The sequence below is a fragment of the Tachypleus tridentatus genome, chromosome 2, assembly GCF_004210375.1.
Source record: "Tachypleus tridentatus isolate NWPU-2018 chromosome 2, ASM421037v1, whole genome shotgun sequence".
NCBI lineage: Eukaryota > Metazoa > Arthropoda > Merostomata > Xiphosura > Limulidae > Tachypleus > Tachypleus tridentatus.
Genome location: NC_134826.1, coordinates 24,356,366 through 24,382,350, shown reverse-complemented (window position 1 = coordinate 24,382,350; position 25,985 = coordinate 24,356,366).

Below are 25,985 nucleotides of genomic sequence, written 5' to 3'. Positions count from 1 at the left end.
AGATGTTTCTTTTATCAGATTATACTTTATTTATTCTTAAATCAAAGTTGGTTCCCTGAACTACCTCAAACACGAATTATGTGTAATAAGGACTAAGCTTAAAAAAATAAATTCATTTAACCTGCAATTATTCTTTTATCTCTGAAAGATAGGATTTGTAGTATGCCTCTCTTTACCTCAACCTGAAGGCCAAGTCCTGTTTGTATAACTGTCCGTATTTAAACAGGTTTTTTAACTCTTGTTGAGAGTTTGGGTGAGAACTTTGCAAAATTATTTCACCCATAAAAAAAGCGGTTCGTGTTTCAACTAGAATCGTTTTACTCTTAATCTGAAACGACTTTACTCAACATTCATCAACGTGGCCCAGCAGGGCCAGGTGGTTAAGGCACTCGAGTAGTAATCTGAGGGTCGGTGGTTCGAATCCCCCCTTCACACCAACCAGGCGCGTTATAATGTTACTGTCAATTCCACTATTCGTTGGTAGCCCAAGAGTTGGCTGTGAATGGTGATGACTAGGTGCCTTTTCTCTAGTCTTACATTGCTAAATTAGGGACGAGTAGCGCAGATAGCCCTCGTGTAGCTTTGGCGCCAAATTAAACAAAAATAAATTATCAACTTATTTCTTTATCAGTATCTAATTAGCGAAACGATATACAAGAAAGTTATGAATATAGATATTCATCAAATAGACTTTGTAATTTTCACAAACTAGTTGTTGTACCCGATTCTTATCTCTGTATTTGTTTGTTAGTTATAAATGCTATTGTTATCAGAAGGTATTGAGATTAAATAATTACATTATTTAGTTCATTAAGTAGCTTGATGAATAAGAGAGTAAATATATTAGTTCAACTCTCGCATACCTCAAGTAGAGAGAGAATAAAACACGTGTTCACTCTCTACCATAAGAAGAGCCCTCTAGTGGCACAGTGGTATATCTGCGGATTTACAAAGCTAAAATCTGCGTTCCAATATCCATGGTTATGTAGCTTTGTGCTTAATTACAAACAACCATTCGAAGACACGCCGAACACCACCTATAAACTTCTATGTGATCAAATTATTTAAATCCTGTTACATTATACGGATTATGGAAAGCCTGCAGGAAAAGGTGTTTTGTGAACACTACACTCTTACGTAGTGACGTGGAGAGGCTCCAAGATAATTTTAATATAATTTCTTCCACAGTTTTATTTACTTTGTTAGTTCAACACTATTGTTTAAGTTACCTACTAACCACATAGTTTTAATGTTTTATAAGAATAAAATAATTAATTGATACTTTTTTTCCATTAAACTTTAGTCACCGAGTAATATTAGTACCATTATTACGTCAAAGATTTATAGTATAGCTGGTACAGAAAGTTGTAGTTTATTACTGTTTTTTACACATTCCTGTTTGTTTGTTTGTTTTGGAATTTCGCACAAAGCTACACGAGGGCTATCTGTGCTAGCCGTCCCTAATTTAGCAGTGTAAGACTAGAGGGAAGGCAACTAGTCATCACCACCCACCGCCAACTCTTGGGCTACTCTTTTACCAACGAATAGTGGGATTAACCGTCACATTATACACCCCCACGGCTGGGAGGGCGAGCATGTTTAGCGCGACGCGGGCGCGAACCCGCGACCCTCGGATTACGAGTCGCACGCCTAACGCGCTTGGTCATGCCAGGCCTACACATTCCTAAATCTGAAAGCCGAGGTAATAGTTTTACAGAATGTCAACATATATGCCACCGTAAACAATACTAAACGCTAAGAATGGAAATATGTTTGGGGGACACTCAAGACAGAATATTAGAGAACCGTCAGTCACCGGTGCGATAAGGCAGATTACAGCTAAAATTGTGAAAACCAAATATAGTAATCCATCTCGAGTTTACTCGAGCGGGTCTTACTAAAAGCTACAGAATATTGTCAAGCCTGAAAGTGCGTACACAAGGTCACGTGACATTCAAGGTCGTGAATGCGCGTTGAAAGAGTAGGGTTGAATGATGCCCGTCTTTGTGCCCTTGATGTCTTGTATTTCTTGTTGTTTTGCATGACTATGAGAAAGCCTAGAATAGATTCCTGTAGTTAAAAGTTTGAAAACAAAAAAAACAAACAGCAATAGTAGAATAGGAATATCAGAAGACAACAATATTGTTTTTTAACTCTTTGTTTTTATCGGTGCTCGTGAATTAAATTGTTTCAAGTGCATTACCAAACAATGGCCTAACTTTTTTTGATAAAAATCATCTCAGTTTCAGAAACTGTTAGAGAAAGTGTTTTGTGCTAATTATTAAATAATCAAGTATCGCGCTATCTTTAAATTATCTTTCTTTATATTTAGTTAATTATACTTTATAGGATCGCAATCACGTGCTTTGCGTCATTTCGGATAGATCGTAATACATCGAGTTAAGTTATTAGCTTTTGTTTTCTAATTCATTAGAACTCAGGGGCTGTCACTAGATTCAACGTAGTGAAACATGAGTTTGTGGTTAGATCTGTGGCCCGGCACGGAGTGGTGGTTAAGGCAGTCGACTCGTGATCGCGAGTTCGAATCCCCGTTACACCAAACCTGCTCGTCCTTTCAACCGTGGGTGATGATGACTAGCTGCCTTCCCTCTAGTCTTACACTGCTAAATTAGGGACTGCTAGCGCAGATAGTACTCGTGTAGCTTTGCGCGAAATTCAAAAACAAAACAAACCTTCAACCTGAAGAACATATATGCTAAAGTAGAGATTGTGAAATTGTCGTAAAACGACACAATTAATATAAAAAAGTGATAAAATTTCTAATAACTCCTATATATACATATCACTCCTCTCATGTACGGACTCTTCTCTAACTCCATAGACTCACTGATATTTACTTTCCTTCAAACTGACGTAAATGATACAATATATTCTTCAATCGTGCTAGAGATAAACAATCACACCCTTCACATTAATGGGTAAGTGTTAAAAATATAAATTTCTGTTACCGAGTTTTTATCTTACTTCTAAAAAATTGATCTGTGTCTTTTGTAGTTTAATTTTTTTTAAAGTGATACACGAGCCTGAAACGTTTGAAAACCGCTGCTTTAGTGAAAAATGACCAATAATAACATAATTGTCATATTAGTGTTTCTGAAAAAAACACTCAAAAACTATTAACGAAAATGACGAATGTGGCTATATCATGCTTCAAAAGTTAAACTGTCAATTTGATTTTGCATTATCATTAGCAATTACTGTTGTACTTTAAAACTACCCAAAAAAAGATACTGGCTTACCAGAAACATGGTGACTGGTCAGCTTTACTGAAATAAAGGAGAAATAATATCCTAAACATTTCAAACTTTTAACCACATTTATGTTTATAGTATTCTTCGATGAGTAGATTCCGTATGTTTCCTTGCCATAATAATATAAACCTTGAAGAGTAATTTAGTTTACAGAACGAATTGAAAAATGTTAAGTGATGAAAACTGAGACAATGAAACACACATAACATAAAACACAAATGTTTACTTAACGTTTAACTTGGTACATTAAAGATGAAACTTATTGCATATAAAATCAACTAAATATATAATGAAATTTATTACATATAAAATCAACTACATATATATAATGAAACTTATTACACATAAAATCAACTACATATATAATGAAACTTATTACATATAAAATCAACTACACATATAATGTAAATTATTACACATAAAATAAACTACATATATAATGAAACTTATTACACATAAAATCAACTACATATATAATGAAACTTATTACATATAAAATCAACTTCATATATAATTGATTTAAAAAAAGTAAGGAAAACAGAGATAACTAATTTTGTAATTAAAATTTAAAAGCTTAAGTTCTTAAAATGTACACATTGTTCTCGTTGGATTTTGAAGATTAGGAAGGACAGAATAAGAAAAATGACTTTACTGGTATGAGGACTAGAAATAAACTATTAAAAATACACTACAGAATAGTAAATACAAGATCTACAGCAGTGAAGGACTGGAGAAAAGTCTGTTAAAAATACACCACAGAATAGTAAATACAAGATCTACACCAGTGAAGGACTGGAGAAAAGTCTGTTAAAAATACACTACAAAATAGTAAATACAAGATCTACACCAGTGAAGGACTGGAGAAAAGTCTGTTAAAAATACACTACAGAATAGTAAATACAAGATCTACAGCAGTGAAGGACTGGAGAAAAGTCTGTTAAAAATACACTACAGAATAGTAAATACAAGATCTACAGCAGTGAAGGACTGGAGAAAAGTCTGTTAAAATACACTAGAGAATAGTAAATACAAGATCTACACCAGTGAAGGACTGGAGAAAAGTCTGTTAAAATACACTACAGAATAGTAAATACAAGATCTACAGCAGTGAAGGACTGGAGAAAAGTCTGTTAAAATACACTACAGAATAGTAAATACAAGATCTACAGCAGTGAAGGACTGGAGAAAAGTCTGTTAAAAATACACCACAGAATAGTAAATACAAGATCTACACCAGTGAAGGACTGGAGAAAAGTCTGTTAAAAATACACCACAGAATAGTAAATACAAGATCTACACCAGTGAAGGACTGGAGAAAAGTCTGTTAAAAATATACTACAGAATAGTAAATACAAGATCTACACCAGTGAAGGACTGGAGAAAAGTCTGTTAAAAATACACCACAGAATAGTAAATACAAGATCTACACCAGTGAAGGACTGGAGAAAAGTCTGTTAAAAATACACCACAGAATAGTAAATACAAGATCTACACCAGTGAAGGACTGGAGAAAAGTCTGTTAAAAATACACTACAGAAGAACAGACGTAAGATCCGCACTAGTGAAGGGTTAGAAAAGACTGTGAAAAGCAAACCACAAAGCTGACTACGAAATATAAATCAAAGGTATAGGAACTGAACAACTCTTCAAGAGATAAACATCTACAATTTAAAGACAAAAAACAGTAATTATGAATCTAGGGGTTTATTAAGATGTATATATATGTGAAATATGCGTTCTCCGTATTTACATTAGTGTTGTTTTATATTTCTACTGTATTTATATTAGTGTTGTTTTATATTACTACTGTATTTATATTGTTGTTTTTATATTATTATCACGAACTATAAATATGTGAATTAATCTATATAAACAGTTCGCTTAAAGGTGTATGAGATGAATGACCAATTATTTGCATTTCATGTCCATTACGTATCAGCACGTGACTGTCGTACATACCAATCAACTTCGAGATGATTATTGTTATTTTACAGCTGTGGTTCTGCTTTATGACAGCTAAAACTTTAAAATTCAAATTATTCTTTAACTGTTTTTGCAGCGTTATTTTCAACGTGTAACAAGGCGTCACTTAAAAAAAAAAAAGACATCTTAAATTAGAGGCAATTAATATTTTTATTATATAGAAATGTGTGTGTATGTGCAACATCAAAATGGATTAATCTTAAAAGCCGTTCTTTTCTCTATGAGACCTATAGAGATTCTTGGGAATTGACACTTTCGCGCGCTGTTACTCAGAGCAATAAGTTTATAAATATTAAATTCAAGGATGCTAAAAATAAAAAAAAACGTGCGTCATATGTTATCATGTTATTATACTATTAGAAAAATTAAAGTGAGAAATTTTCACTGAATACAGTTAATGAATCAGTTTCAGAGGCAAAATATTGAGAGTCACTCTTCATTGAACAGGAGAATGAATACTCGAAATGAAGGAAACAGTAACCAAAAATACTCTGAGACCAGTTATATACCGCCTTTGTATCTATACGTGCGCTGTGTCCGGAATGAATACTGGTCAGTCAATGGATTGTGATCTACTCACGGACCTCCAGTGGCCCCAGTCAGTGCAAAACAGGGTTCTTTTTTTGAAGGGCGTGTAGGTTAAGAAACTTCACGAGTGTTCTGTTTTATATCGAGATTCCTCGATGGTCAGTTTATGACCACTATATTTTCTCATGCAGTGTCGTCATCTTACAGGCTCAACCATCCTAAGAGCATGCGGTATGGTGATTAAGTACAAAGCCTAGTTCGATTACGCTAGTAAAAGGTTGTAGAATTAGATCTAACAACACTTCAATAAGTCGTGAAATATATATAGAGCCAGTTTCTCTGTCGCTCGTAGCATGAAGTTTGATGTGTAAGCTATAGGTTGAAACAGGTCTGTTCAACACAGATAATCACTTTAGTTGCTCTTTAATGTCAGTATTGAGTCTACGAGAAATAAACTGACTATTCCTGATACAGATAGCAGTCAATACGTAACATGGTTGACCTTCGATGGACTTTAATGCTTCGATACACGTATTAAAATATGATACTTCAAATTCAGTCATTATTTTCAGGCCACAGTAAAAGCTTTCTTTTATTATATATATCTATATACAAATAAACATACACACACAAACAGAGAGCGTTTGTTTATTTATCTTTAAGTATTTAAGCTCTCAAGTTATCGACAGCCCCCTCCCCAGTGGCACAGAGATAAGTCGGAAAGTTTATAATGCTAAAAGTTGGGTTTCGATACCCGTGATGGATACATATAATTTGCTTAATATCAAAACAACCAACCAACAAATCTACCGCTTAGTCACTGGTTTGTTTGTTTTGGAATTTCGCACAAAGCTACTCGAGGGCTATCTGTGCTAGCCGTCCCTAATTTAACAGTGTAAGACTAGAGGGAAGGCAGCTAGTCATCACCACCCACCGCCAACTCTTGGGCTACTCTTTTACCAACGAAAAGTGGGATTGACCGTCACATTATAACGCCCCCACGGCTGGGAGGGCGAGCATGTTTTGGCGCGACTCGGGCGCGAACCCGCGACCCTCAGATTGCGAAGTGCACGCCTTAACGCGCTAGGCCATGCCAGGCCTCTTAGTCACTGGGAGAAGGTTATATGAAGAGAGGGCAGATGCTAACCCTCCACTACTGATTATGTTCTGACGTGATTCTGATTGTGTTTCATCTAATAGTCCTTCTGGACCAATAAGATAATAAAAAACAAACTTTTTGAGACGAGCTAGTTGTGACCTTAATGGAGTATTGAGTTTCTTCAAATTAAACACACAAGAAATTTAGAATGTAAGAAAACCCGATATGAAATGAAACAGTTCTCTAAGAGGCGGAGTTTAAAAAAGCACATATTGAGTTCCGGTGGGAATTTCACTTCGCTTGAATACCAATGATAAGCGAGAAGATAATGTTTTAAGTTCATGTGTCTCTTGCGTAATCGAACAAACAAATGACTTGAAGTTGTAAACATAAACTAGTGTAACTATCTTATTTAATACTGATCATTTCTAACACATATAAGATATTATCTCTGTATAATTGTAGATATAATGTAATTGTGTATTAAGTACTAATAACTTCTAACACATATACTATATACATAAATATAGATACACTAACTACGTGTATTAACACAAAAATTACTCCGCATAACAACTAGTAAATTAATTAAATATTTATCCTACTTTTTAGTACACCAAAACTCTCAAATGTCTTTTCATAATGAAAGGTCGTAACATCCATCACACCATCAGATCAGCGAACAAGTCCGAATCACACTCAAGTACTTAAAAAGAAGTTAAAATAATTTATGTATTTTAGAATACACTGTCGAAACTAAAACATTACTCTCGAAACCAAGCTTCATCAAACCTATTAATTTTTCTTTTTCTCTCATTCTTATTAGGCCCGGATCAGAAATTCTGGTAAACTCGGGATTAAACATTCATATCCGAACAAATCTTTAAATTATATCAGATTGGGAAATAAAGTGGAGCCGGCTGTTAAAATGATCTATTAATTTATTTTCCTAAGCATTAAGTTGTCACTAAGCAATAGTCCAAGCTGAGAAAATACAACATACGAATTTATGTAGAACCAGTCCAGTGTGTCTATATCTGAAATGTATCTCAACACAAGTGCATTTGTGTGTGTGTGTTTTTTATAGTAAAGCCACAGCAGGCTATCTGCTGAGCCCACCAAGGGGAATAGAACCCTTGATTTTAGCGTTGTAAATCCGGAGACTTACCGCTGCACCAGCGGGGGGCTTTTAAAATTATTTCAAACAGTGTGTTTTTTCTTATGGCAAAGCCACATCGGGCTATCTGCTGAGCCCACTGAGGGGGACATTTGTGTAATATCACAAATTTATTGCACGTGTCTAAGAGATGAAGCATATATAATGTTTGCATATTTGAAAAAAATATCAATTTTGTTTGAATTTGCGCAAAACTACTCGAGGGCTATCTGCGCTAGCTGCTCCTAATTTAGCAGTCTAAGACTAGAGAGAAGGCAGGTAATCGTCACCACCCACCGCCAACTCTTGGGCTACTCTTTTACCAACGAATAGTGGAATTGATTGTTACATTATAACGACCCCACGGCTGGAAGGGCGAGCATGTTTGGTGCGATGGGGATTCGAACCCGCGACCCTCGGATTACGAGTCGAATGTCTTAATCCACCTGGCCATGCCGGGCCTCATAACTGCAGTAAGTGGAACATAGCTAAACGTTTAAATCAGTGTTTTACAGTCAACTGGCTGTTTTCCTTTTACAACGAACGCATGGATATTTTTCATTGTTGAGCAAGTATTGTTGGAAAATGGCAGTTTGAAGAATCCGCACAGATGGCCACTGAAGCGCGTAGTAAAATAACACTTACACTCGCTTCAGTTGACTAAATAAGCTTAATTAGGCCACATGAATTCACTTGCGTGAACTTGTAGCCAAGGTTCAGTGAAATTCATCTTCCGAAATTCATGCTTGACGAACTTTTGGTTGTAATCTCCAGTTTTTACTGAAGTGGAAATCTCATTTCTCGTGCCTAGCCAACCGTATATTAGTAATACAAGCAAGCTTTAAGACACACTTCCTACACTTGTTCAAGGTGTTAAAGTACACCACACGAGAACACTAACTACGTGTAATTATTTATTCTTTTGACATTGAACTGAAGATTATACCAGGGGAACAACAAAGAAAATGTGTCATGTGTTACAACAAATAAAGTTTCCTTACGTCAATGTGCTAGTATAACAATTCAGAGCAGACTAAAGGTTGTAATTATGGTTTTGATTGAACAGTAATAAAAACAAGAACTCTAACCATAAGTGACTCGAATAAATATGTTTTAATCTATTTCAACACTAACAGACAACCCCTTGTTTCCAACAAACATGTACAAGCCATCCTTTCCAATATTCATAAGTAAGCCATCCCAACTAACACTTAGAGGGAACCCACCTTTTTCAACATACATGTATAAGCCGTCCTTTCTAATACTCATAAGTAACCCATCCCTACCAACACTTATAGAAAACACACCCTTTTCAGCTTACATGTATAAGCCGTCCTTTCCAATACTCATAAGTAATTCATCCCTGCCAACACCTATAGAGGACCCACCCTTTTCAACCTACATGTATAAGCCGTTCTTTCCAATACTCATAAGTAACTAATCCCTGCCAACACCTATAGAGGACCCACCCTTTTCAACCTACATGTATAAGCCATCCTTTCCAATACTCAAAAGTAACCCACCCTTTTCAACATATATGTATAAGCTATCCTTTCCAATACTCATAAGTAACCCATCCTTACCAACACTTATGGACAATCCTCCCCTTTCCACATACATATATAAGTCCTTCTTACCAATACTCATGGGCAGTCCATCCATTTCAAATGTTCTCAAAATCAAAATCACAGTTTTAAAAATGATAATTGGCCTACAGCTTTATAAAAGGAATAATTGAATTTTGTTGGTATCCGATCAGAATCATTTTGGCGATTATAAGATTCACTATAATTCACATTCTCTGACGTTCATTAATTCGCGTCACTTACACAAAGATGTCAGCTGTGATAGCAACATCACATCTTGTTGCTATATTCCGTACATTACTCAGTAAATTTCCAGTAAAGATATACGGTCTTTATAAGAGTATACAAACACCTACATTGGTAGAGTACGCATATTCATTCGCACATTCAAAACACATAATCTGTAAATGATAAATGACTGATCGCTCTTAGGAATAACATGTTTACAATGAAACAATAAAACATATTCTCACATCTGATTTGTATCTGTAAATCGAAGTCTGGCAAATATTAAAACCAACTTTAAGACATTGCTGTCCTACATATTATGGTTTTAATCCTATTAATTTGTTATGCACATCATCTTAGAAGTAGACATTTTATTTTAACATCTCGCGGATATTGTTTGTTTGTTTTGGAATTTCGCACAAAGCTACTCGAGGGCTATCTGTGCTAGCCGTCCCTAATTTAGCAGTGTAAGACTAGAGGGAAGGCAGCTAGTCATCACCACCCACCGCCAACTCTTGGGCTACTCTTTTACCAACGAATAGTAGGAATGACCGTCACATTATAACGCCCTCACGGCTGAAAGGGCGAGCATGTTTGGCGCGACTGGGATGCGAACCCGCGATCCTCAGATTACGAGACGCACGACTTAACGCGCTTGGCCATGCCGGGCCTCTCGCGGATATTACCAACTGTATATCTTCTACTAAGTTCATTTTGTTTCAAGTCGCTTTCATTTGAAAACGAAAACTGTTTAAATCTTATGATCAAGATTCATAACGTTTTTTTGTAAGTTAAATTTAATTTCTATTTGAACAAACTATCAAAATAGAGCATATCAGTTTACGAAGTAAACTTACTTTAAAACAACCTATATCAATATTTACCAAAATATCCCAAACCATAAATTGTTGTCGAGTTCACCTTCATTACAAATTCTATATTTGAGCAATTACTGTTCTGTTATTTAAGTAACACATAAACACGACTTTGTGATTGTACCACTAACAGTCCAACAAAACATTCTGTATACATTGCTTTTCGTGACAATTTAAGAAATAAATCATATTAAATTATAAAACCACATCTATATCACAGTTACGATGGGAACTATTTCTTCCACCCGCAGTAGATAGTCTTATGGGACTGACCCCTAGAATGTTCACATGAAATTATTTACAGTTGTGATTTAACTATGTAAACATCTCTATATGATAACTATCCACCACATTATATACAACTAATGTGAAGTATAACATGTATAGCTGTATTATAACTATCCACCACACTATATACAACTAATGTGAAGTATAACATGTATAGCTGTATTATAACTATCCACCACATTATATACAACTAATGTGAAGTATAACATGTACAGCTGTATTATAACTATCCACCACATTATATACAACTAATGTGAAGTATAACATGTATAGCTGTATTATAACTATCCACCACATTATATACAACTAGTGTGAAGTATAACATGTATAGCTGTATTATAACTATCCACCACATTATATACAACTAATGTGAAGTATAACATGTATAGCTGTATTATAACTATCCACCACATTATATACAACTAAGGTGAAGTATAACATGTACAGCTGTATTATAACTATCCACCACATTATATACAACTAATGTGAAGTATAACATGTTCATCTGTATTATAACTATCCACCACATTATATACAACTAATGTGAAGTATAACATGTTCAGCTGTATTATAACTATCCACCACATTATATACAACTAATGTGAAATATAACATGTTCAGCTGTATTATAACTATCCACCGCATTATATACAACTAATGTGAAGTATAACATGTACAGCTGTATTATAACTATCCACCACATAGTATACAACTAATGTGAAATATAACATGTACAGCTGTATTATAACTATCCACCACATTATATACAACTAATGTGAAATATAACATGTATAGCTGTATTATAACTATCCACCACATTATATAGAACTAATGTGAAGTATAACATGTTCAGCTGTATTATAACTATCCACCACATAGTATACAACTAATGTGAAATATAACATGTACAGCTGTATTATAACTATCCACCACATTATATACAACTAATGTGAAATATAACATGTATAGCTGTATTATAACTATCCACCACATTATATACAACTAATGTGAAGTATAACATGTACAGCTGTATTATAACTATCCACCACATAGTATACAACTAATGTGAAATATAACATGTACAGCTGTATTATAACTATCCACCACATTATATACAACTAATGTGAAGTATAACATGTATAGCTGTATTATAACTATCCACCACATTATATACAACTAATGTGAAATATAACATGTATAGCTGTATTATAACTATCCATCACATTATATACAACTAAGGTGAAGTATAACATGTACAGCTGTATTATAACTATCCACCACATTATATACAACTAATGTGAAGTATAACATGTATAGCTGTATTATAACTATCCACCACATTATATACAACTAATGTGAAGTATAACATGTTCAGCTGTATTATAACTATCCACCACATTATATACAACTAATGTGAAGTATAACATGTTCAGCTGTATTATAACTATCCACCACATTATATACAACTAATGTGAAGTATAACATGTATAGCTGTATTATAACTATCCACCACATTATATACAACTAATGTGAAGTATAACATGTTCAGCTGTATTATAACTATCCACCACATTATATACAACTAATGTGAAGTATAACATGTATAGCTGTATTATAACTATCCACCACATTATATACAACTAATGTGAAGTATAACATGTTCATCTGTATTATAACTATCCACCACATTATATACAACTAATGTGAAGTATAACATGTTCAGCTGTATTATAACTATCCACCACATTATATACAACTAGGTGTATTTTGTGGTATGTTCTTTTAATCGTAAACAACGTTCGAATCATTTCACTACTTAGTTTTTACTCGTGTTTAATGTACGCAGTAAACAACGTTCATATGATCTGAGTATATAACTTTAATATATGTTTAATGTTAATTATTTTCCTATAACTATGAAGTAACGTTGCTTTTAATTTAAAGCAATCTGATAATGGCAGAAGTATCTTTATTACATTCTCACGTAAATTAAGAGTATTTTCAAGGCTTCTAAAGTTACGCCTTATTCTTACAGATTCTTCTTTACGGAATTTTTTATACACACTTACTATACCAGTGTTATGTTCTTATGTATTGACTGTTAATTCAGTCCTAAAATCGTGAGTCATTCATACGCGAACTGCCAAGGAAATTTGTAAAAATAAAACCTGCTCAACCAATTTCTCAAATAAAATTTTACTGAGTTTTAGGGTTTGATCCTCCATCTTCGTAAAACGCTCAAATTTCACAAAATATTGTTTTGGTATTAATGAAAATTCTTTCCGAAGAAAGGTCATTTCACTTTCACTCTGATTTGTATTGTAATATTAGTTTTAAACATGCTTAGGACTTCTGAGATCATGGCCAGGTGGATAGGGCACTCGACTCGTAATCAGAGGGTCGCGGCTTCAAATCCCCTTCGCTCCAAACATGTTCGCCCTTTAAGCCGTGGGGGCGTTATAATGTTACGTTCAATCACACTATTCGTTGGTAAAAGAGTAGCCCAAGAGTTGGCGGTGGATGGTGATGACGAGCTGCCTTCCCTCTAGTTTTACACTGCAAAAATTAGGGACGGCTAACTCAGATAGCCATCGTGTAGCTTGCTTTGCGCGAAATTAAAAACAAACCAGACTTCTGAGACATTCAATATACGTTTTTCGTTAAATTATTTTGACGTTTATTTTTTATGTCTGATCAATCATATCTAAGTCTATCAATCATTGAACGATCTAAAACAGTGAAAAGAACTTAAGTATTCATTCTTCTTTGTATTTTCCTTGTCCTCAGTTAGGTGAATTCTAAAGTTTCTGGACTATCATTTTTTGCGGTCGCTTTAACTTTAACAGGAATCTCATCATAACACAATCCGAACATTACAACTTACAACTGACACAAAGGTGAACATGTTTTCGGACATTCGCCAAGCATATATTGACTAGTTTAGCACTGAAAACAGGTCATCATAGAGGGATAACTAAAAGGTTAGCTGATGAACACAGAGTCATATTGTTCGAAAACTCTTGTGCTACGTTATTGTTAAGAGGCGGTATTAGTGCTTTTTATTGTTTGCCAGAAATGTTGATGACCGAAACAACAATTATTTATGTACAATCGACTCCCGAGTCTGATTTAAAAGTTTGTAACTACAAAAACTGTGAACTTCAAACAGTCTCTCAGACCGTAGCTTCTGACATTTCAGGTTTTCCTTTTTTTATCTTGAAAAAATTATTAACATTATATTACGTATTATAAATTATTTCTGTTTGGTTTGGTTTTGAATTTCGCGCAAAGCTACACGACGGCTATTTGCGCTCGCCGTCCCTAATTTAAGCAGTGTAAGACTAGAGGAAAGGCAACTAGTCATCACCACACACCGCCAACTTTTAAGCTACTCTTTTACCAACGAATAGTGGGATTGACCGTCACATTATAACCTCCCCCCCGTGGCTGAAAGGGAAAGAATATTTAGTGTGACGGGGAAATTATGATTTATTATGTTATGTATGCTAATGTATTGCGATTTCAAATTACCGGAAATTTAAATTTAGAAGTTAATTAATGTTTAATATGTATCAAACGTATGTTAATTAGCAACGTGAATATTAAACACAGTTTTCCTTTTTAGCATAAATATATTTCAATATAAAACATATAAACAGTACAGTTTTTAATAACGTTTATTAGTAATAGTTATTACAAGTGATCGTTTATATACAATTGTTTTACAATATTTTATCGATGATCTAGGTCCACGATGTAAAAATTAATTCTGAGTTGATATTGTTACGTCTCGCTTAATCTAATGCTGTCTTTTTCTTGGCTGGCCTCACACTGAATACAAGCTGACTCCTTCCAGCAAAGATATTTAATGTCCTGGTAGAAATAATAACTTTCGAAATAGTTCACTGAAGTTGAACGGTTTGCAATGTTTGAAATCAAAAACATTCCTGGTCAATTCTTGATGATAAGAAACCCACTTGAAATAAAAATGTATCTCAAAACGGCTGGTATGGGTCTTAACACTTTTATAAATAAAGCAATAAAGAACAACGTTTCGATCTTCCTAGGTCATCTTCAGGTCGAAGCGTTGTTCTCTGCTTTATTAGTAAAAGTGTTAATATCCAAACCAGCTGTTCTGAGATACGTTCCTGGTCAAATTCTGTAGTTTTCCTATTAATAGACACAAATCAGAATTATAGCTTCCTAGGCCTATGGCACACTGATTGTAGCTCTATAATAAAATTATTTTTGTCTCTAGGTTACCCGCTTTTAATAGGAATCACGTGATTTTTTCGTCGCTTCAACAATATTCTAGCGCCTTTTCGTAAACAAATATTGTTGATTCTAACTTTCAAGAACGTTCTACAAATTTGGAAAACAGGCGGGACTTGCGCAATATACAGTTAAAAATGTACGCCACAGGCAAAAAAAAACTATACAGAAACAAGTGTAAGTGTTAAAATAAATGTATAACGACAACTCTGTTACAATTAAAATCTACCATTGTTTAATTCCCACTTTGAACCAGATATGAAAAACATAATCAGTTATTTCTAGTGCTTTAGATTTATTATGAACTAATGATGCCTAATAGTGTTTTGTTTTCTATTTACAAGTAGAAATTAATAGCATACAATATATATATATATATATATATAAGTATTCGAGTGGAGAGAGATTGCCACTCAAAAATCAGACATAATATTTTTTGCCATAGGATGTGTGTCACTGATTGGGATTGTCTCGAATCAAATATTAACGTACAGAACTAGTTTCTATTCATGTCAGGAGAGATTAATGCAGATTCGGTGAAAGGCCATTTGTATCGTGAACGTTTACAAAGTCGTAAGAATGTATGTCCTATAGGAATGGCTTGTTATGTTAAAGCAGACGAGCGAGAAACACGCAGTAAAACAGCAACCCGTAAGAAGAAAACTGCTGTGTAATTGTGAAAGGATTTGAAAGGCTTTTGTGATGTTGACTTAGCATCATATTTCATCCATACAAATTGCCTAAAATGCGCTGTATTCTTACAAGTGAGACCTGTATTACATTGTCTTGGATGTTTATCTGAGATAAGAAATATGTGCATGTTGCATCTTGGTGTATATTTAACAAATGAAAACACCCATACTCAAAAGCAAAAGCAAATATTGTTTTAAGCCGTAGGAAGTAGCAAGAAACAGGATTTTGAATGAAAGTAAATTAAGTTGTTAAATGTTAAAAAGAACTCTTACTGTGCACGTAATTACACTCCAGCCAACCATATACCGACAATTCTACAGTGTTTTATATTGTTTATTAAGGATTCCATGTTATTTACTGCAAACTACCAGTATTTGCTTAAATAACTTCTTTCGCACTTTAAACGTTTGTATGAAGGTAAAACTTTGTTTATAAATTTTTTTTTTTCCGTTTCGACGTCACAATATCTGCTTCATGTAATTTGGTTTAACATGCAAACGTGTCAACGCTTTTCATGTTTACCTTACTTTATTGTTAAACGTCCCATGTACGTGGATTTTCTTCTTATACTTAGCTTACTGTATGGCTAAACGTCCCTTATATGTTATGTTCTTTCTCATGTTTAGCTTACTGTTTGGCAAAACGTTCTTTATATGTGAAGTTCTTTCTCGTGTTTAGCTTACTGTATGGCTAAACGTCCCTTATATGTTATGTTATTTTTCATGTTTAGCTTACTGTATGGCTAAACATCCCTTATATGTGAAGTTCTTTCTCATGTTTAGCTTACTGTTTGGCTAAACGTTCTTTATATGTGAAGTTCTTTCTCATGTTTAGCTTACTGTTTGGCAAAACGTTCTTTATATGTGAAGTTCTTTCTCGTGTTTAGCTTACTGTATTGTCAAACGTCCAGTATATGTGAAGTTATTTCTCATGTTTAGCTTACTGTATTGTTAAACGTTCTCTATATGTGATGTTCTTTCTCATGTTTAGCTTACTGTTTGGCAAAACGTTCTTTATATGTTAAGTTCTTTCTCATGTTTAGCTTACTGTTTGTCAAACGTTCTTTATATGTGAAGTTATTTCTCATGTTTAGCTTACTGTATTGTTAAACGTTCTCTATATGTGAAGTTCTTTCTCATGTTTAGCTCACTGTATTGTGACACGTCCAGTATATGTGAAGTTCTTTCTCATGTTTAGTTTACTGTATTGTCAAACGTCCAGTATATGCAAAGTTATTTCTCATGTTTAGCTTACTGTATTGTGACACGTTCAGAATATGTGAAGTTATTTCTCATGTTTAGCTTACTGTATTGTGACACGTCCAGTATATGTGAAGTTATTTCTCATGTTTAGTTTACTGTATTGTTAAACGTCCCTATATGTGAAGATCCTTCTCATGTTTAGCTTATTGTATTGTTAAACGTCCCGTGTAAGTGAATTTTCTTCTTGTGTTTATCTCACTGTGTTGATAAACGTACTGTGTATGCGAACTTCCGAGTCACTGTATTTTCGGAGCACAGCATGAAGCCCGAACCGTCATCCGAAAATCCGAAACAGAAAAGCAGAGCCCATAAGTCGTAATATTATTCATTACACTGTCAAGACCACTTCTCAGGAATGACTGAAACTACTCAGCTAACAAACTAGTTTTGTGATATAATTTAAAACGCAACGTTTGGTATCCATTAAATTTATCAGCATGAAAGAGACGGTGTTTGAAAGAGCTAACTGACATAACATTTATAATTTGGTTCTAAATGCTTTTAAAAATAAAACATCTTTCTATCGAAATTGGAAAAATTTGTTTACCATTAGTTAATTTCACACATGTTTTAATAATACATACATAGCTCTTAAAAATTTCTTAAATGACAGGAACGTATTTCATTTGAAAGAACAACAAGAAAAGTTTTGTATATAGTCATAAATAGGGCGTAAGACATTACACAGTGACTTGCCCTTAGTTTGACATGAGTTTACAATGCTTCTTATAAACTATTATTCTGATGAATATATTACGTATATTCTAAGTTCATAGAGGGGGTCCAAAAGTGTTATAACTAAGATCATCTATATTCTTCGATAAGCCTAAAGCAATTCTATGTAATTACAATTCCACACGTTTTCTTTGACAAACAACTAATTCTTCTAATGGTTCTTTGAAGTGTAATAGAGTGAACATTATTTGTTCTTCAATACTTTTGTTACGTTTCTTATATTTTGCAAGACCCTTTATTCATGTAATATTTGGTGAGAAAAATGATTTTTTTTTCAACAAAGGAAAATGCAATAGAAAATGATGCATTTTGCCGTAAAGCGTAAATAATGAAAAAAAAATTAATTGGTATGTTCGTTCGTTTATATTAAAACAAAGCCACATTGAACCACCTATAATATTCACCATGTGGAATCGAACCCTGGGCTTTAGTGTTGAAAGTCAGCAGATTTTCCGCTGCCCCACCGGATTTTGGAACATCGTAAATGCTGGGTCAGTGGAAATTGACTGTGAGTTTCTATCGTTTTCGTTACTTATACGAGAAGCAAAGTTATTTAGCTGCACTTCGAAGTTGCTAGTAAAGAAGTAGACTACGCCACTTCATCATCCGTCGACCATCAACCTTTCCAAGAATTTCACTCTGTAGTGAGTGATCTTTTCCTTTTTTTCTCTCTCTCTCTAAATTTCAAATCCAACATCTGTAGTTCAACTATCTTTCATGCACTGATGTATGTTTGATGAAGCACAACTTTAATAACTTCATTTGTGAAACTTCGGGAAGACAGAGTTTCAATGTATATATTTTCTTGTATGCTTCTATTAAGTATATGGAATGGTTTGTTTTGTTTTGAATTTCGTTTATAGTATTATTTTAGGATCAAACTAAGCTCTTTAATATGCATGTGTAATACTACTTTAACATGCATGTGTAACACTACTTTAACATGCTTGTGTAATACTACTTTAACATGCATGTGTAACACTACTTTAACATGCATGTGTAATACTACTTTAACATGCATGTGTAACACTACTTTAACACGCATGTGTAATACTACTTTAACACGCATGTGTAACACTACTTTAACATGCATGTGTAACACTTTCTTTTTAATGTATTGAGTAACAAATTAGGTTAAACATTTTGACATTTGATATTTTTAATTGTAAAAATAAATTCATGTAACTTTTAATCGTATACGTTCACACTAATGTAACCAATATTCAAATAATTCTCTAACTGTCGGGCTCCTACAGTTTGAAAAGACATTGTATAAACTAACCAAACTGGTAGTGGAAATCTGTTTATCGTACAATTATAATTTTAAAATGTACAACTAAAACCATGCATAAACAGATGAATCACCACGAATTTTATGGTGTAGTTTGTTGATTACGCTCTCAAATTTACAGATGATTCAGTATTAATTGTATGTCATGCTGCAAAGGTGAACATAAATGGACTCCTAAGTTTTAAATTTCTTCAGTATTCTAACTATGTTGGGTTTTTTTTTAACGCAAAGCCACTACAGTTTGTCTTTAATACTTTTCTTCCAATATTTAAAATAAATCTGTGTTGTGTGTTTCCTTATAACAAAGCCACATCGGGCTATCTGCTGTATCTACCGAGGGTAATCGAACCCCTGATTTTAGCGTTGTAGATCCGAAGACTTACCGCTGCCCCAGCGGGGGACAGTTAAAATGAGATACTAAAATCCCTGGAAAGCACCTAGCTATAACCAGTACATGTAAATACTGCATTTTATATTCAGTTCTTTCCTATAGGACTCACTAAGTCTACTATCACAAGAAGAAGACATCTCTATTGACCGCTATGGTTACGGCCATATTGTAGAGGTTTCGATTTTTCGGGGACACGTGGAAAAATAACCTTATTTATTTAAGAAGAAAATGTTTTGGAAATATATAACAAAATCACTTTATCCTTCATAATTTGTAAGCTTGTTAATATTACTTACAACACTTATTAAGCACAATGGGCTATCTGTGTCCTGCCCAATACTGGTATCAAAACCCGGTTTTTAGAGGAGCGAGTCTGCAAACATGTCGCTGTGCCACTTGGGAGCAAATAAAAAAGGACAAACATTTATGCAGTTTTATCAAAGTCACCAAAAATACGGGTATTGAAGTCTTGGAATAAAAACGCATATCTTTAGCTTACAGTAAAACAGCAAATACGGGCATTTTCACTTTACTGTGAGCCATGGGAAGTATGGAAAACTTCAGTTTAGAGTAGGATACTTAAAAATACAGGCTTGGTATAACACACACAAGAGAGATGTTATCAACCAATTTTTCTTTTATGTGTTTGGTTATGCCATAAGTTATATTTTTTTCACAAGCCGTAAAGACTGATAAAATCTACAAGGAAATTCTATTACTCTTAGCAGTGTAATCGTGTATGATTCATCTTAATGTAAATAATGAGAAACGAGATAAAACTGAGGCAATTTGTATAATTATTTCATAAAAGAGTAACTTAACCCAGACATGCAGTGTGAGAATACAAGAAATAAATGAGTAACATTAAAGTTATTACGTGTATGGGCAGTAAAACAATGTTTTTAACAACTTTCAATAATATATATAATAGACGAAAAACTAAGGTGTTTGTTAACTTTTAATAACAATGTATATGAGATGTGAAACTCAGGTGTTTGTTAACTTTCAATAATAATGTATATGAGATGTGAAACTCAGGTGTTTGTTAACTTTCAATAATAATGTATATGAGATGTAAAACTCAGGTGTTTGTTAACTTTCAATAATAATGTATATGAGATGTAAAACTCAGGTGTTTGTTAACTTTCAATAATAATGTATATGAGATGTAAAACTCAGGTGTTTGTTAATTTTCAATAATAATGTATATGAGATGTGAAACTCAGGTGTTTGTTAACTTTCAATAATAATGTATATGAGATGTAAAACTCAGGTGTTTGTTAATTTTCAATAATAATGTATATGAGATGTAAAACTCAGGTGTTTGTTAATTTTCAATAATAATGTATATGAGATGTAAAACTCAGGTGTTTGTTAACTTTCAATAATAATGTATACGAGATGTAAAACTCAGGTGTTTGTTGACTTTCAATAATAATTTATAAGAGATGTAAAACTAATGTGTTTGTTAACTTTCAATAATAATGTATATGATGTAAAATGTAAAATTTAACTTACAATAATAATGTATTTGTTAACTTTCAATAATAATGTATACGAGATGTAAAACTCAGGTGTTTGTTAACTTTCAATAATAATTTATAAGAGATATAAAACTCAGGTGTTTGTTGACTTTCAATAATAATGTATATGAGATGTAAAATGAATAAATATTTAACTTACAATAATAATGTATATGAGATGTAAAACTCAGGTATTTGTTAACTTTCAATAATAATGTATATGAGATGTAAAACTCAGGTATTTGTTAACTTTCAATAATAATGTATACGAGATGTAAAACTCAGGTGTTTGTTAACTTTCAATAATAATTTATAAGAGATATAAAACTCATGTGTTTGTTGACTTTCAATAATAATGTATATGAGATGTAAAATGAATAAATATTTAACTTACAATAATAATGTATATGAGATGTAAAACTCAGGTATTTGTTAACTTTCAATAATAATGTATATGAGATGTAAAACTCAGGTATTTGTTAACTTTCAATAACAATGTATACGAGATGTAAAACTCAGGTGTTTGTTAACTTTCAATAATAATTTATAAGAGATATAAAACTCAGGTGTTTGTTGACTTTCAATAATAATGTGTATGAGATGTAAAATGAATGAATTTTTAACTTACAATAATAATGTATATGAGATGTAAAACTAATGTATTTATTAATTTTCAATAATAATGTATGTGAGACGTAAAATTCAGGTGCTTGTTAACTTTCATTAATAATGTATATGAGGTGTAAACCTAAGGCATGGTCTGTCACCAGCACCTTGTGACTATAGTTTTTCTTACTGGCAGACTTTCACCTTTTATGGACTCTAATGACGTAACAAGGTCATGTAAGCAATATTTAATTAATGATACTGCTATATTTCAAGCATCCATCATTAAGCCACTTTGAAAGTCAGAGTGATACTTGCTCCAATCCATTATCTTGCAGGTCATCAGATGACCTATATATTTTACTGGAACCAAAAAAATATCACACAATAAGGCTATTTTGGCTACACAAATAGAATAAGTGTGATCTACAAATGTGGAAAGGGCTAATACAGAACCAAGTTAGTGTAAATACAAAATGTGTTGTATTATTTGTCTTTAGGTTACAATTTAGAGCATTAAATACATTTAAATGGCTAGAATATTTCTGTGTATGATACTAAGTGCCAAGATTCATGATACTAGTGATTTGTAACTTAGGCACCAACTATGCTGTGGAAACGTGTGATATTTGTTGTTTAAAATGTTTGATCTTAGGACCAGAGAAAAGAAGTTATTCTAGTGGCTTTGTCTTAAGAAATAACTTGACGATTTCCGTGCATCTAGTACATTCTGTTCTTGGCATTGACTGTAGTGGTCTAACCAATTCTGCTCCAACATTTAATAAATTTACAACATACGTCACTCCATATGGTTTGTTTTTACACCTTTTCCATTTTGTTTTTCGTGTAATAATGGTAGCGTTTGTTTCTGTTTACGACGTCGTCTCCTCGATTTACTTACAAGATGGACTACAAACTATGGCCACAAAATTTTCCGTATCATTTTTGTCATTCTAGGCTGTTCATCTAAGTAATTTTTGATTACACATTAACATTAAAATACTCACATGTTAGTGTGATGCACAGGACTTAATAAACTCAAAGGTTAAAATAAGGTACAGGGAAAGGATATACCTCCAGTTCACTTATTTGCTTGTATGTTTGTTTGGTTTTGAATTTCGCGCAAAGCTACACAATGGCTATTTGCGCTTGCCATCCCTAATTTAGCAGTGTAAGACTAGAGGGAAGGCAGCTAGTCAATCACCACCCACCGCCAGCTCTTGGACTACTCTTTTACCAACGAATAATATGTGTGAGTCACCATCACATTGTAACACCCCCACGGCTGGAAGGGCGAGCATGTTTGGTGTGACGGGGTATTGAATCCGCGACCATCAGATTGCGAGTCGAGCGCCCTCACCACATGGCCATGCCGGACACATATAATGCGAGATAATAGTGTTTCTAAAAACACATTTTAAACTATGTTACGGTAAGAATGAATAGAATAGCTTTTCAAAACTTATATTTGAATTAAACAAAAAATAATCCTAACTTTAAATGTATATTGAAGAGCTTGAATGAACCGTTCACTTAAATAATAAATGGTTCGGTGACATTTGGGCAACAGCATGATTGGCGACTGTACGTTATCCCAAAAAACAGGGCGTCGTCGACTGGACAAGTTGTCGAAATACAACTAGTCAAAAAATCAATTTGTCGACAGCAGATTGTCGACAATTGTGTCACGAGATGGAACTGTTATTATGTTTACATTTACTTAGGGGAATGCATATATATTTACATGAACGTGAATCCAGTTTACAACGTATATGAGTAGTTATATGCATTTTGAATAGAAGTATTGGATTTATACTATGAAAAGGAACCGAATAATAAAATAATATAAAAAATATTGAAAATTAATGTATAATGGATGCCTTATAGCAAAACCTAAACATAACGCAATAATGATTTATACAGTAAGAAAGCTACAGTCTTCCCAGAGAATTGATCCGATTATTTTACTTCAATATCCATAAGCACTCGTCTAGCCTACTATCGGCAATAACACCGGTATATTCGAAATATCGGTATGTCACCGCGTTGTCTCTTGACTATTAGTATTGTCACCGAGTTGTTTCTTGACTATTAATATTGTCACCGAGTTGTCTGTCGACGAACTGAGTAAACGCTATCGAGTTGTTCTGTCGCCTACTGGCTATTGTCCAGTTGACTCTGAACCCTAATAGTGTGCATTTCTTCTTACAAAACTACGAAGATAACAATTAAGAAACTTACAGAAATCACATGTTCTCAACGAAATTCCAAACAAACCAAATCAAAAACTTAGGTTAACTTCCTAAACAAGAAAGAATTAAACTCTTAATTGGAAAACAGTTTTGAGTTTCAGAAAAACAAGAACAATCGTGCTGTTAATGACTGAAAAATAAGTGAAACATAAACAGGAGAAACAATGACAAGGGATATTGATATTTGGTGTCATGAAAACTGGTGCTAAGGGCTATCTGTGCTCTGCCCATCACGGGTTATCGAAGCCCGATTTCAAGAGTTGTAAGTCCACACATCCTGCTGTGTCACTGGGGGACGTCAAGAAAATGGATGCCGAGTTCAGAGAATGTCCAGTTGAAATATAGAAAATGAAAAATGCAGGTAGTCCCTGTGGTAGAGCCCTGGGTTTCGAAACCAGCGAACCTTGTTCAAACCTGAATTATACCCCATAGTCTAGACCAGCGGTTCCCAACCTTTTTTATGCTCCGCACCCCTAGAAAATTTTAATATGTTCTTGCACCCCTCACAGTAATTATTTATTTAAGAATAAAGGTGAAGGTGGCCCAAAACAAATTTTTATAATTAGTTTTTAATGATATATAAACAAAAACGAAACATTTGGAAAAGAAAAAAATATTACAACAAACTAAAAGTTGCATAAACCTTACATGGCCTACAAACAAATAAATTTTCATCCATGCATGAAATTAAATTTCTTTGAATTTGAAATGTTCAAATGTTCATAAGTCAATTTAAATTTAATGACTCTTTTGTTCCTGTTTATTTCTTACGAGTTTTTCAAAACGTGGCACAATTTTTGAATATATAGGACAGTACCCTTAATATAAACAAAAAAAACAAAACTAAAATGTTGTCTTGCATCCCCAAGGGCTGCGAGCACCCCTGGTTGGGAACCACTGGTCTAGACTGTTGGTGTTATTTGAGAATGATAATCAATTCCTTGACGGGGGTGTGGGTGGAAGGGTGCTACTGACTGCCTGCCTTTCTTCTGGTCAATAATTAAAACTGGCACGTTGTCGTGGTAGTTTTGGAACACATTCATATTACAAAGATACGTCTCGTGACTTAAATGAAGATGGATTTGTATATCGGTCACAGCTTTTTTCGTAATATTTGTTTTTATACCGACCTAGGAAACAAAGATATTTTAACATCATTTACAATTAAAATGAATACAACGTAAAAATAAATACTCAATAAATTGTTATTAAAATCAGGGACTTGCCCTGGGAAAGACTACATTTGTTTCGGTGGCCTATGACGCCATCACTTGAAGATGCTAAGAAATTATTTATGCTTAACCAGTCTGACTTTCACACTTCTTCCAACCGAAGGATTTTTCCTGTCTTCATATTTTTGTAATGTTTCAGTTCCTTTCGTTTATTTTCATTACAATAGACCCAGTAAGGACTGAAAAACACATCCCATCCCATAAAGGTCCACGTAAATGAATCAACATCATTGTGCACCCAGATCTTCCAAACATATATTTCACAGTTCTCTTCACAAACTAAATCCCACCTGTTAACTATGTACTTCAATCATTATTTACAAAACCTTTAATCTCTTTTTTTTTTTTAAAGTAGGGTCGAGCGTGACCTAGTATACAGGTACCTGGGTTCGAGACCTGATGCCGCTGTATGCTCCATAGTTTCACATGTAGGCGAAGCCGGTACAACTGTATCAGTTAGAATTTCTAATTCCGTATTTGATTCCATCTTATGGTTGAAGAAGCCATCAACAAGTCCGGCATTATATAGACTGTGCAGCAGCGGTAAATGATTGTTTGTTTTAAGCTCAAAGCTACAGAATGGGCTATCTCTGCTCTACTCATTACGTTCTAAGTTCACAGCTGTGCCGCTGGATAGTTGCAGTGTTAATAAAACAAGTTAATTCTTAGTAAACCGTTAAGGTAGTTTTAGCTACTTGTGGATAAAAAGCCCG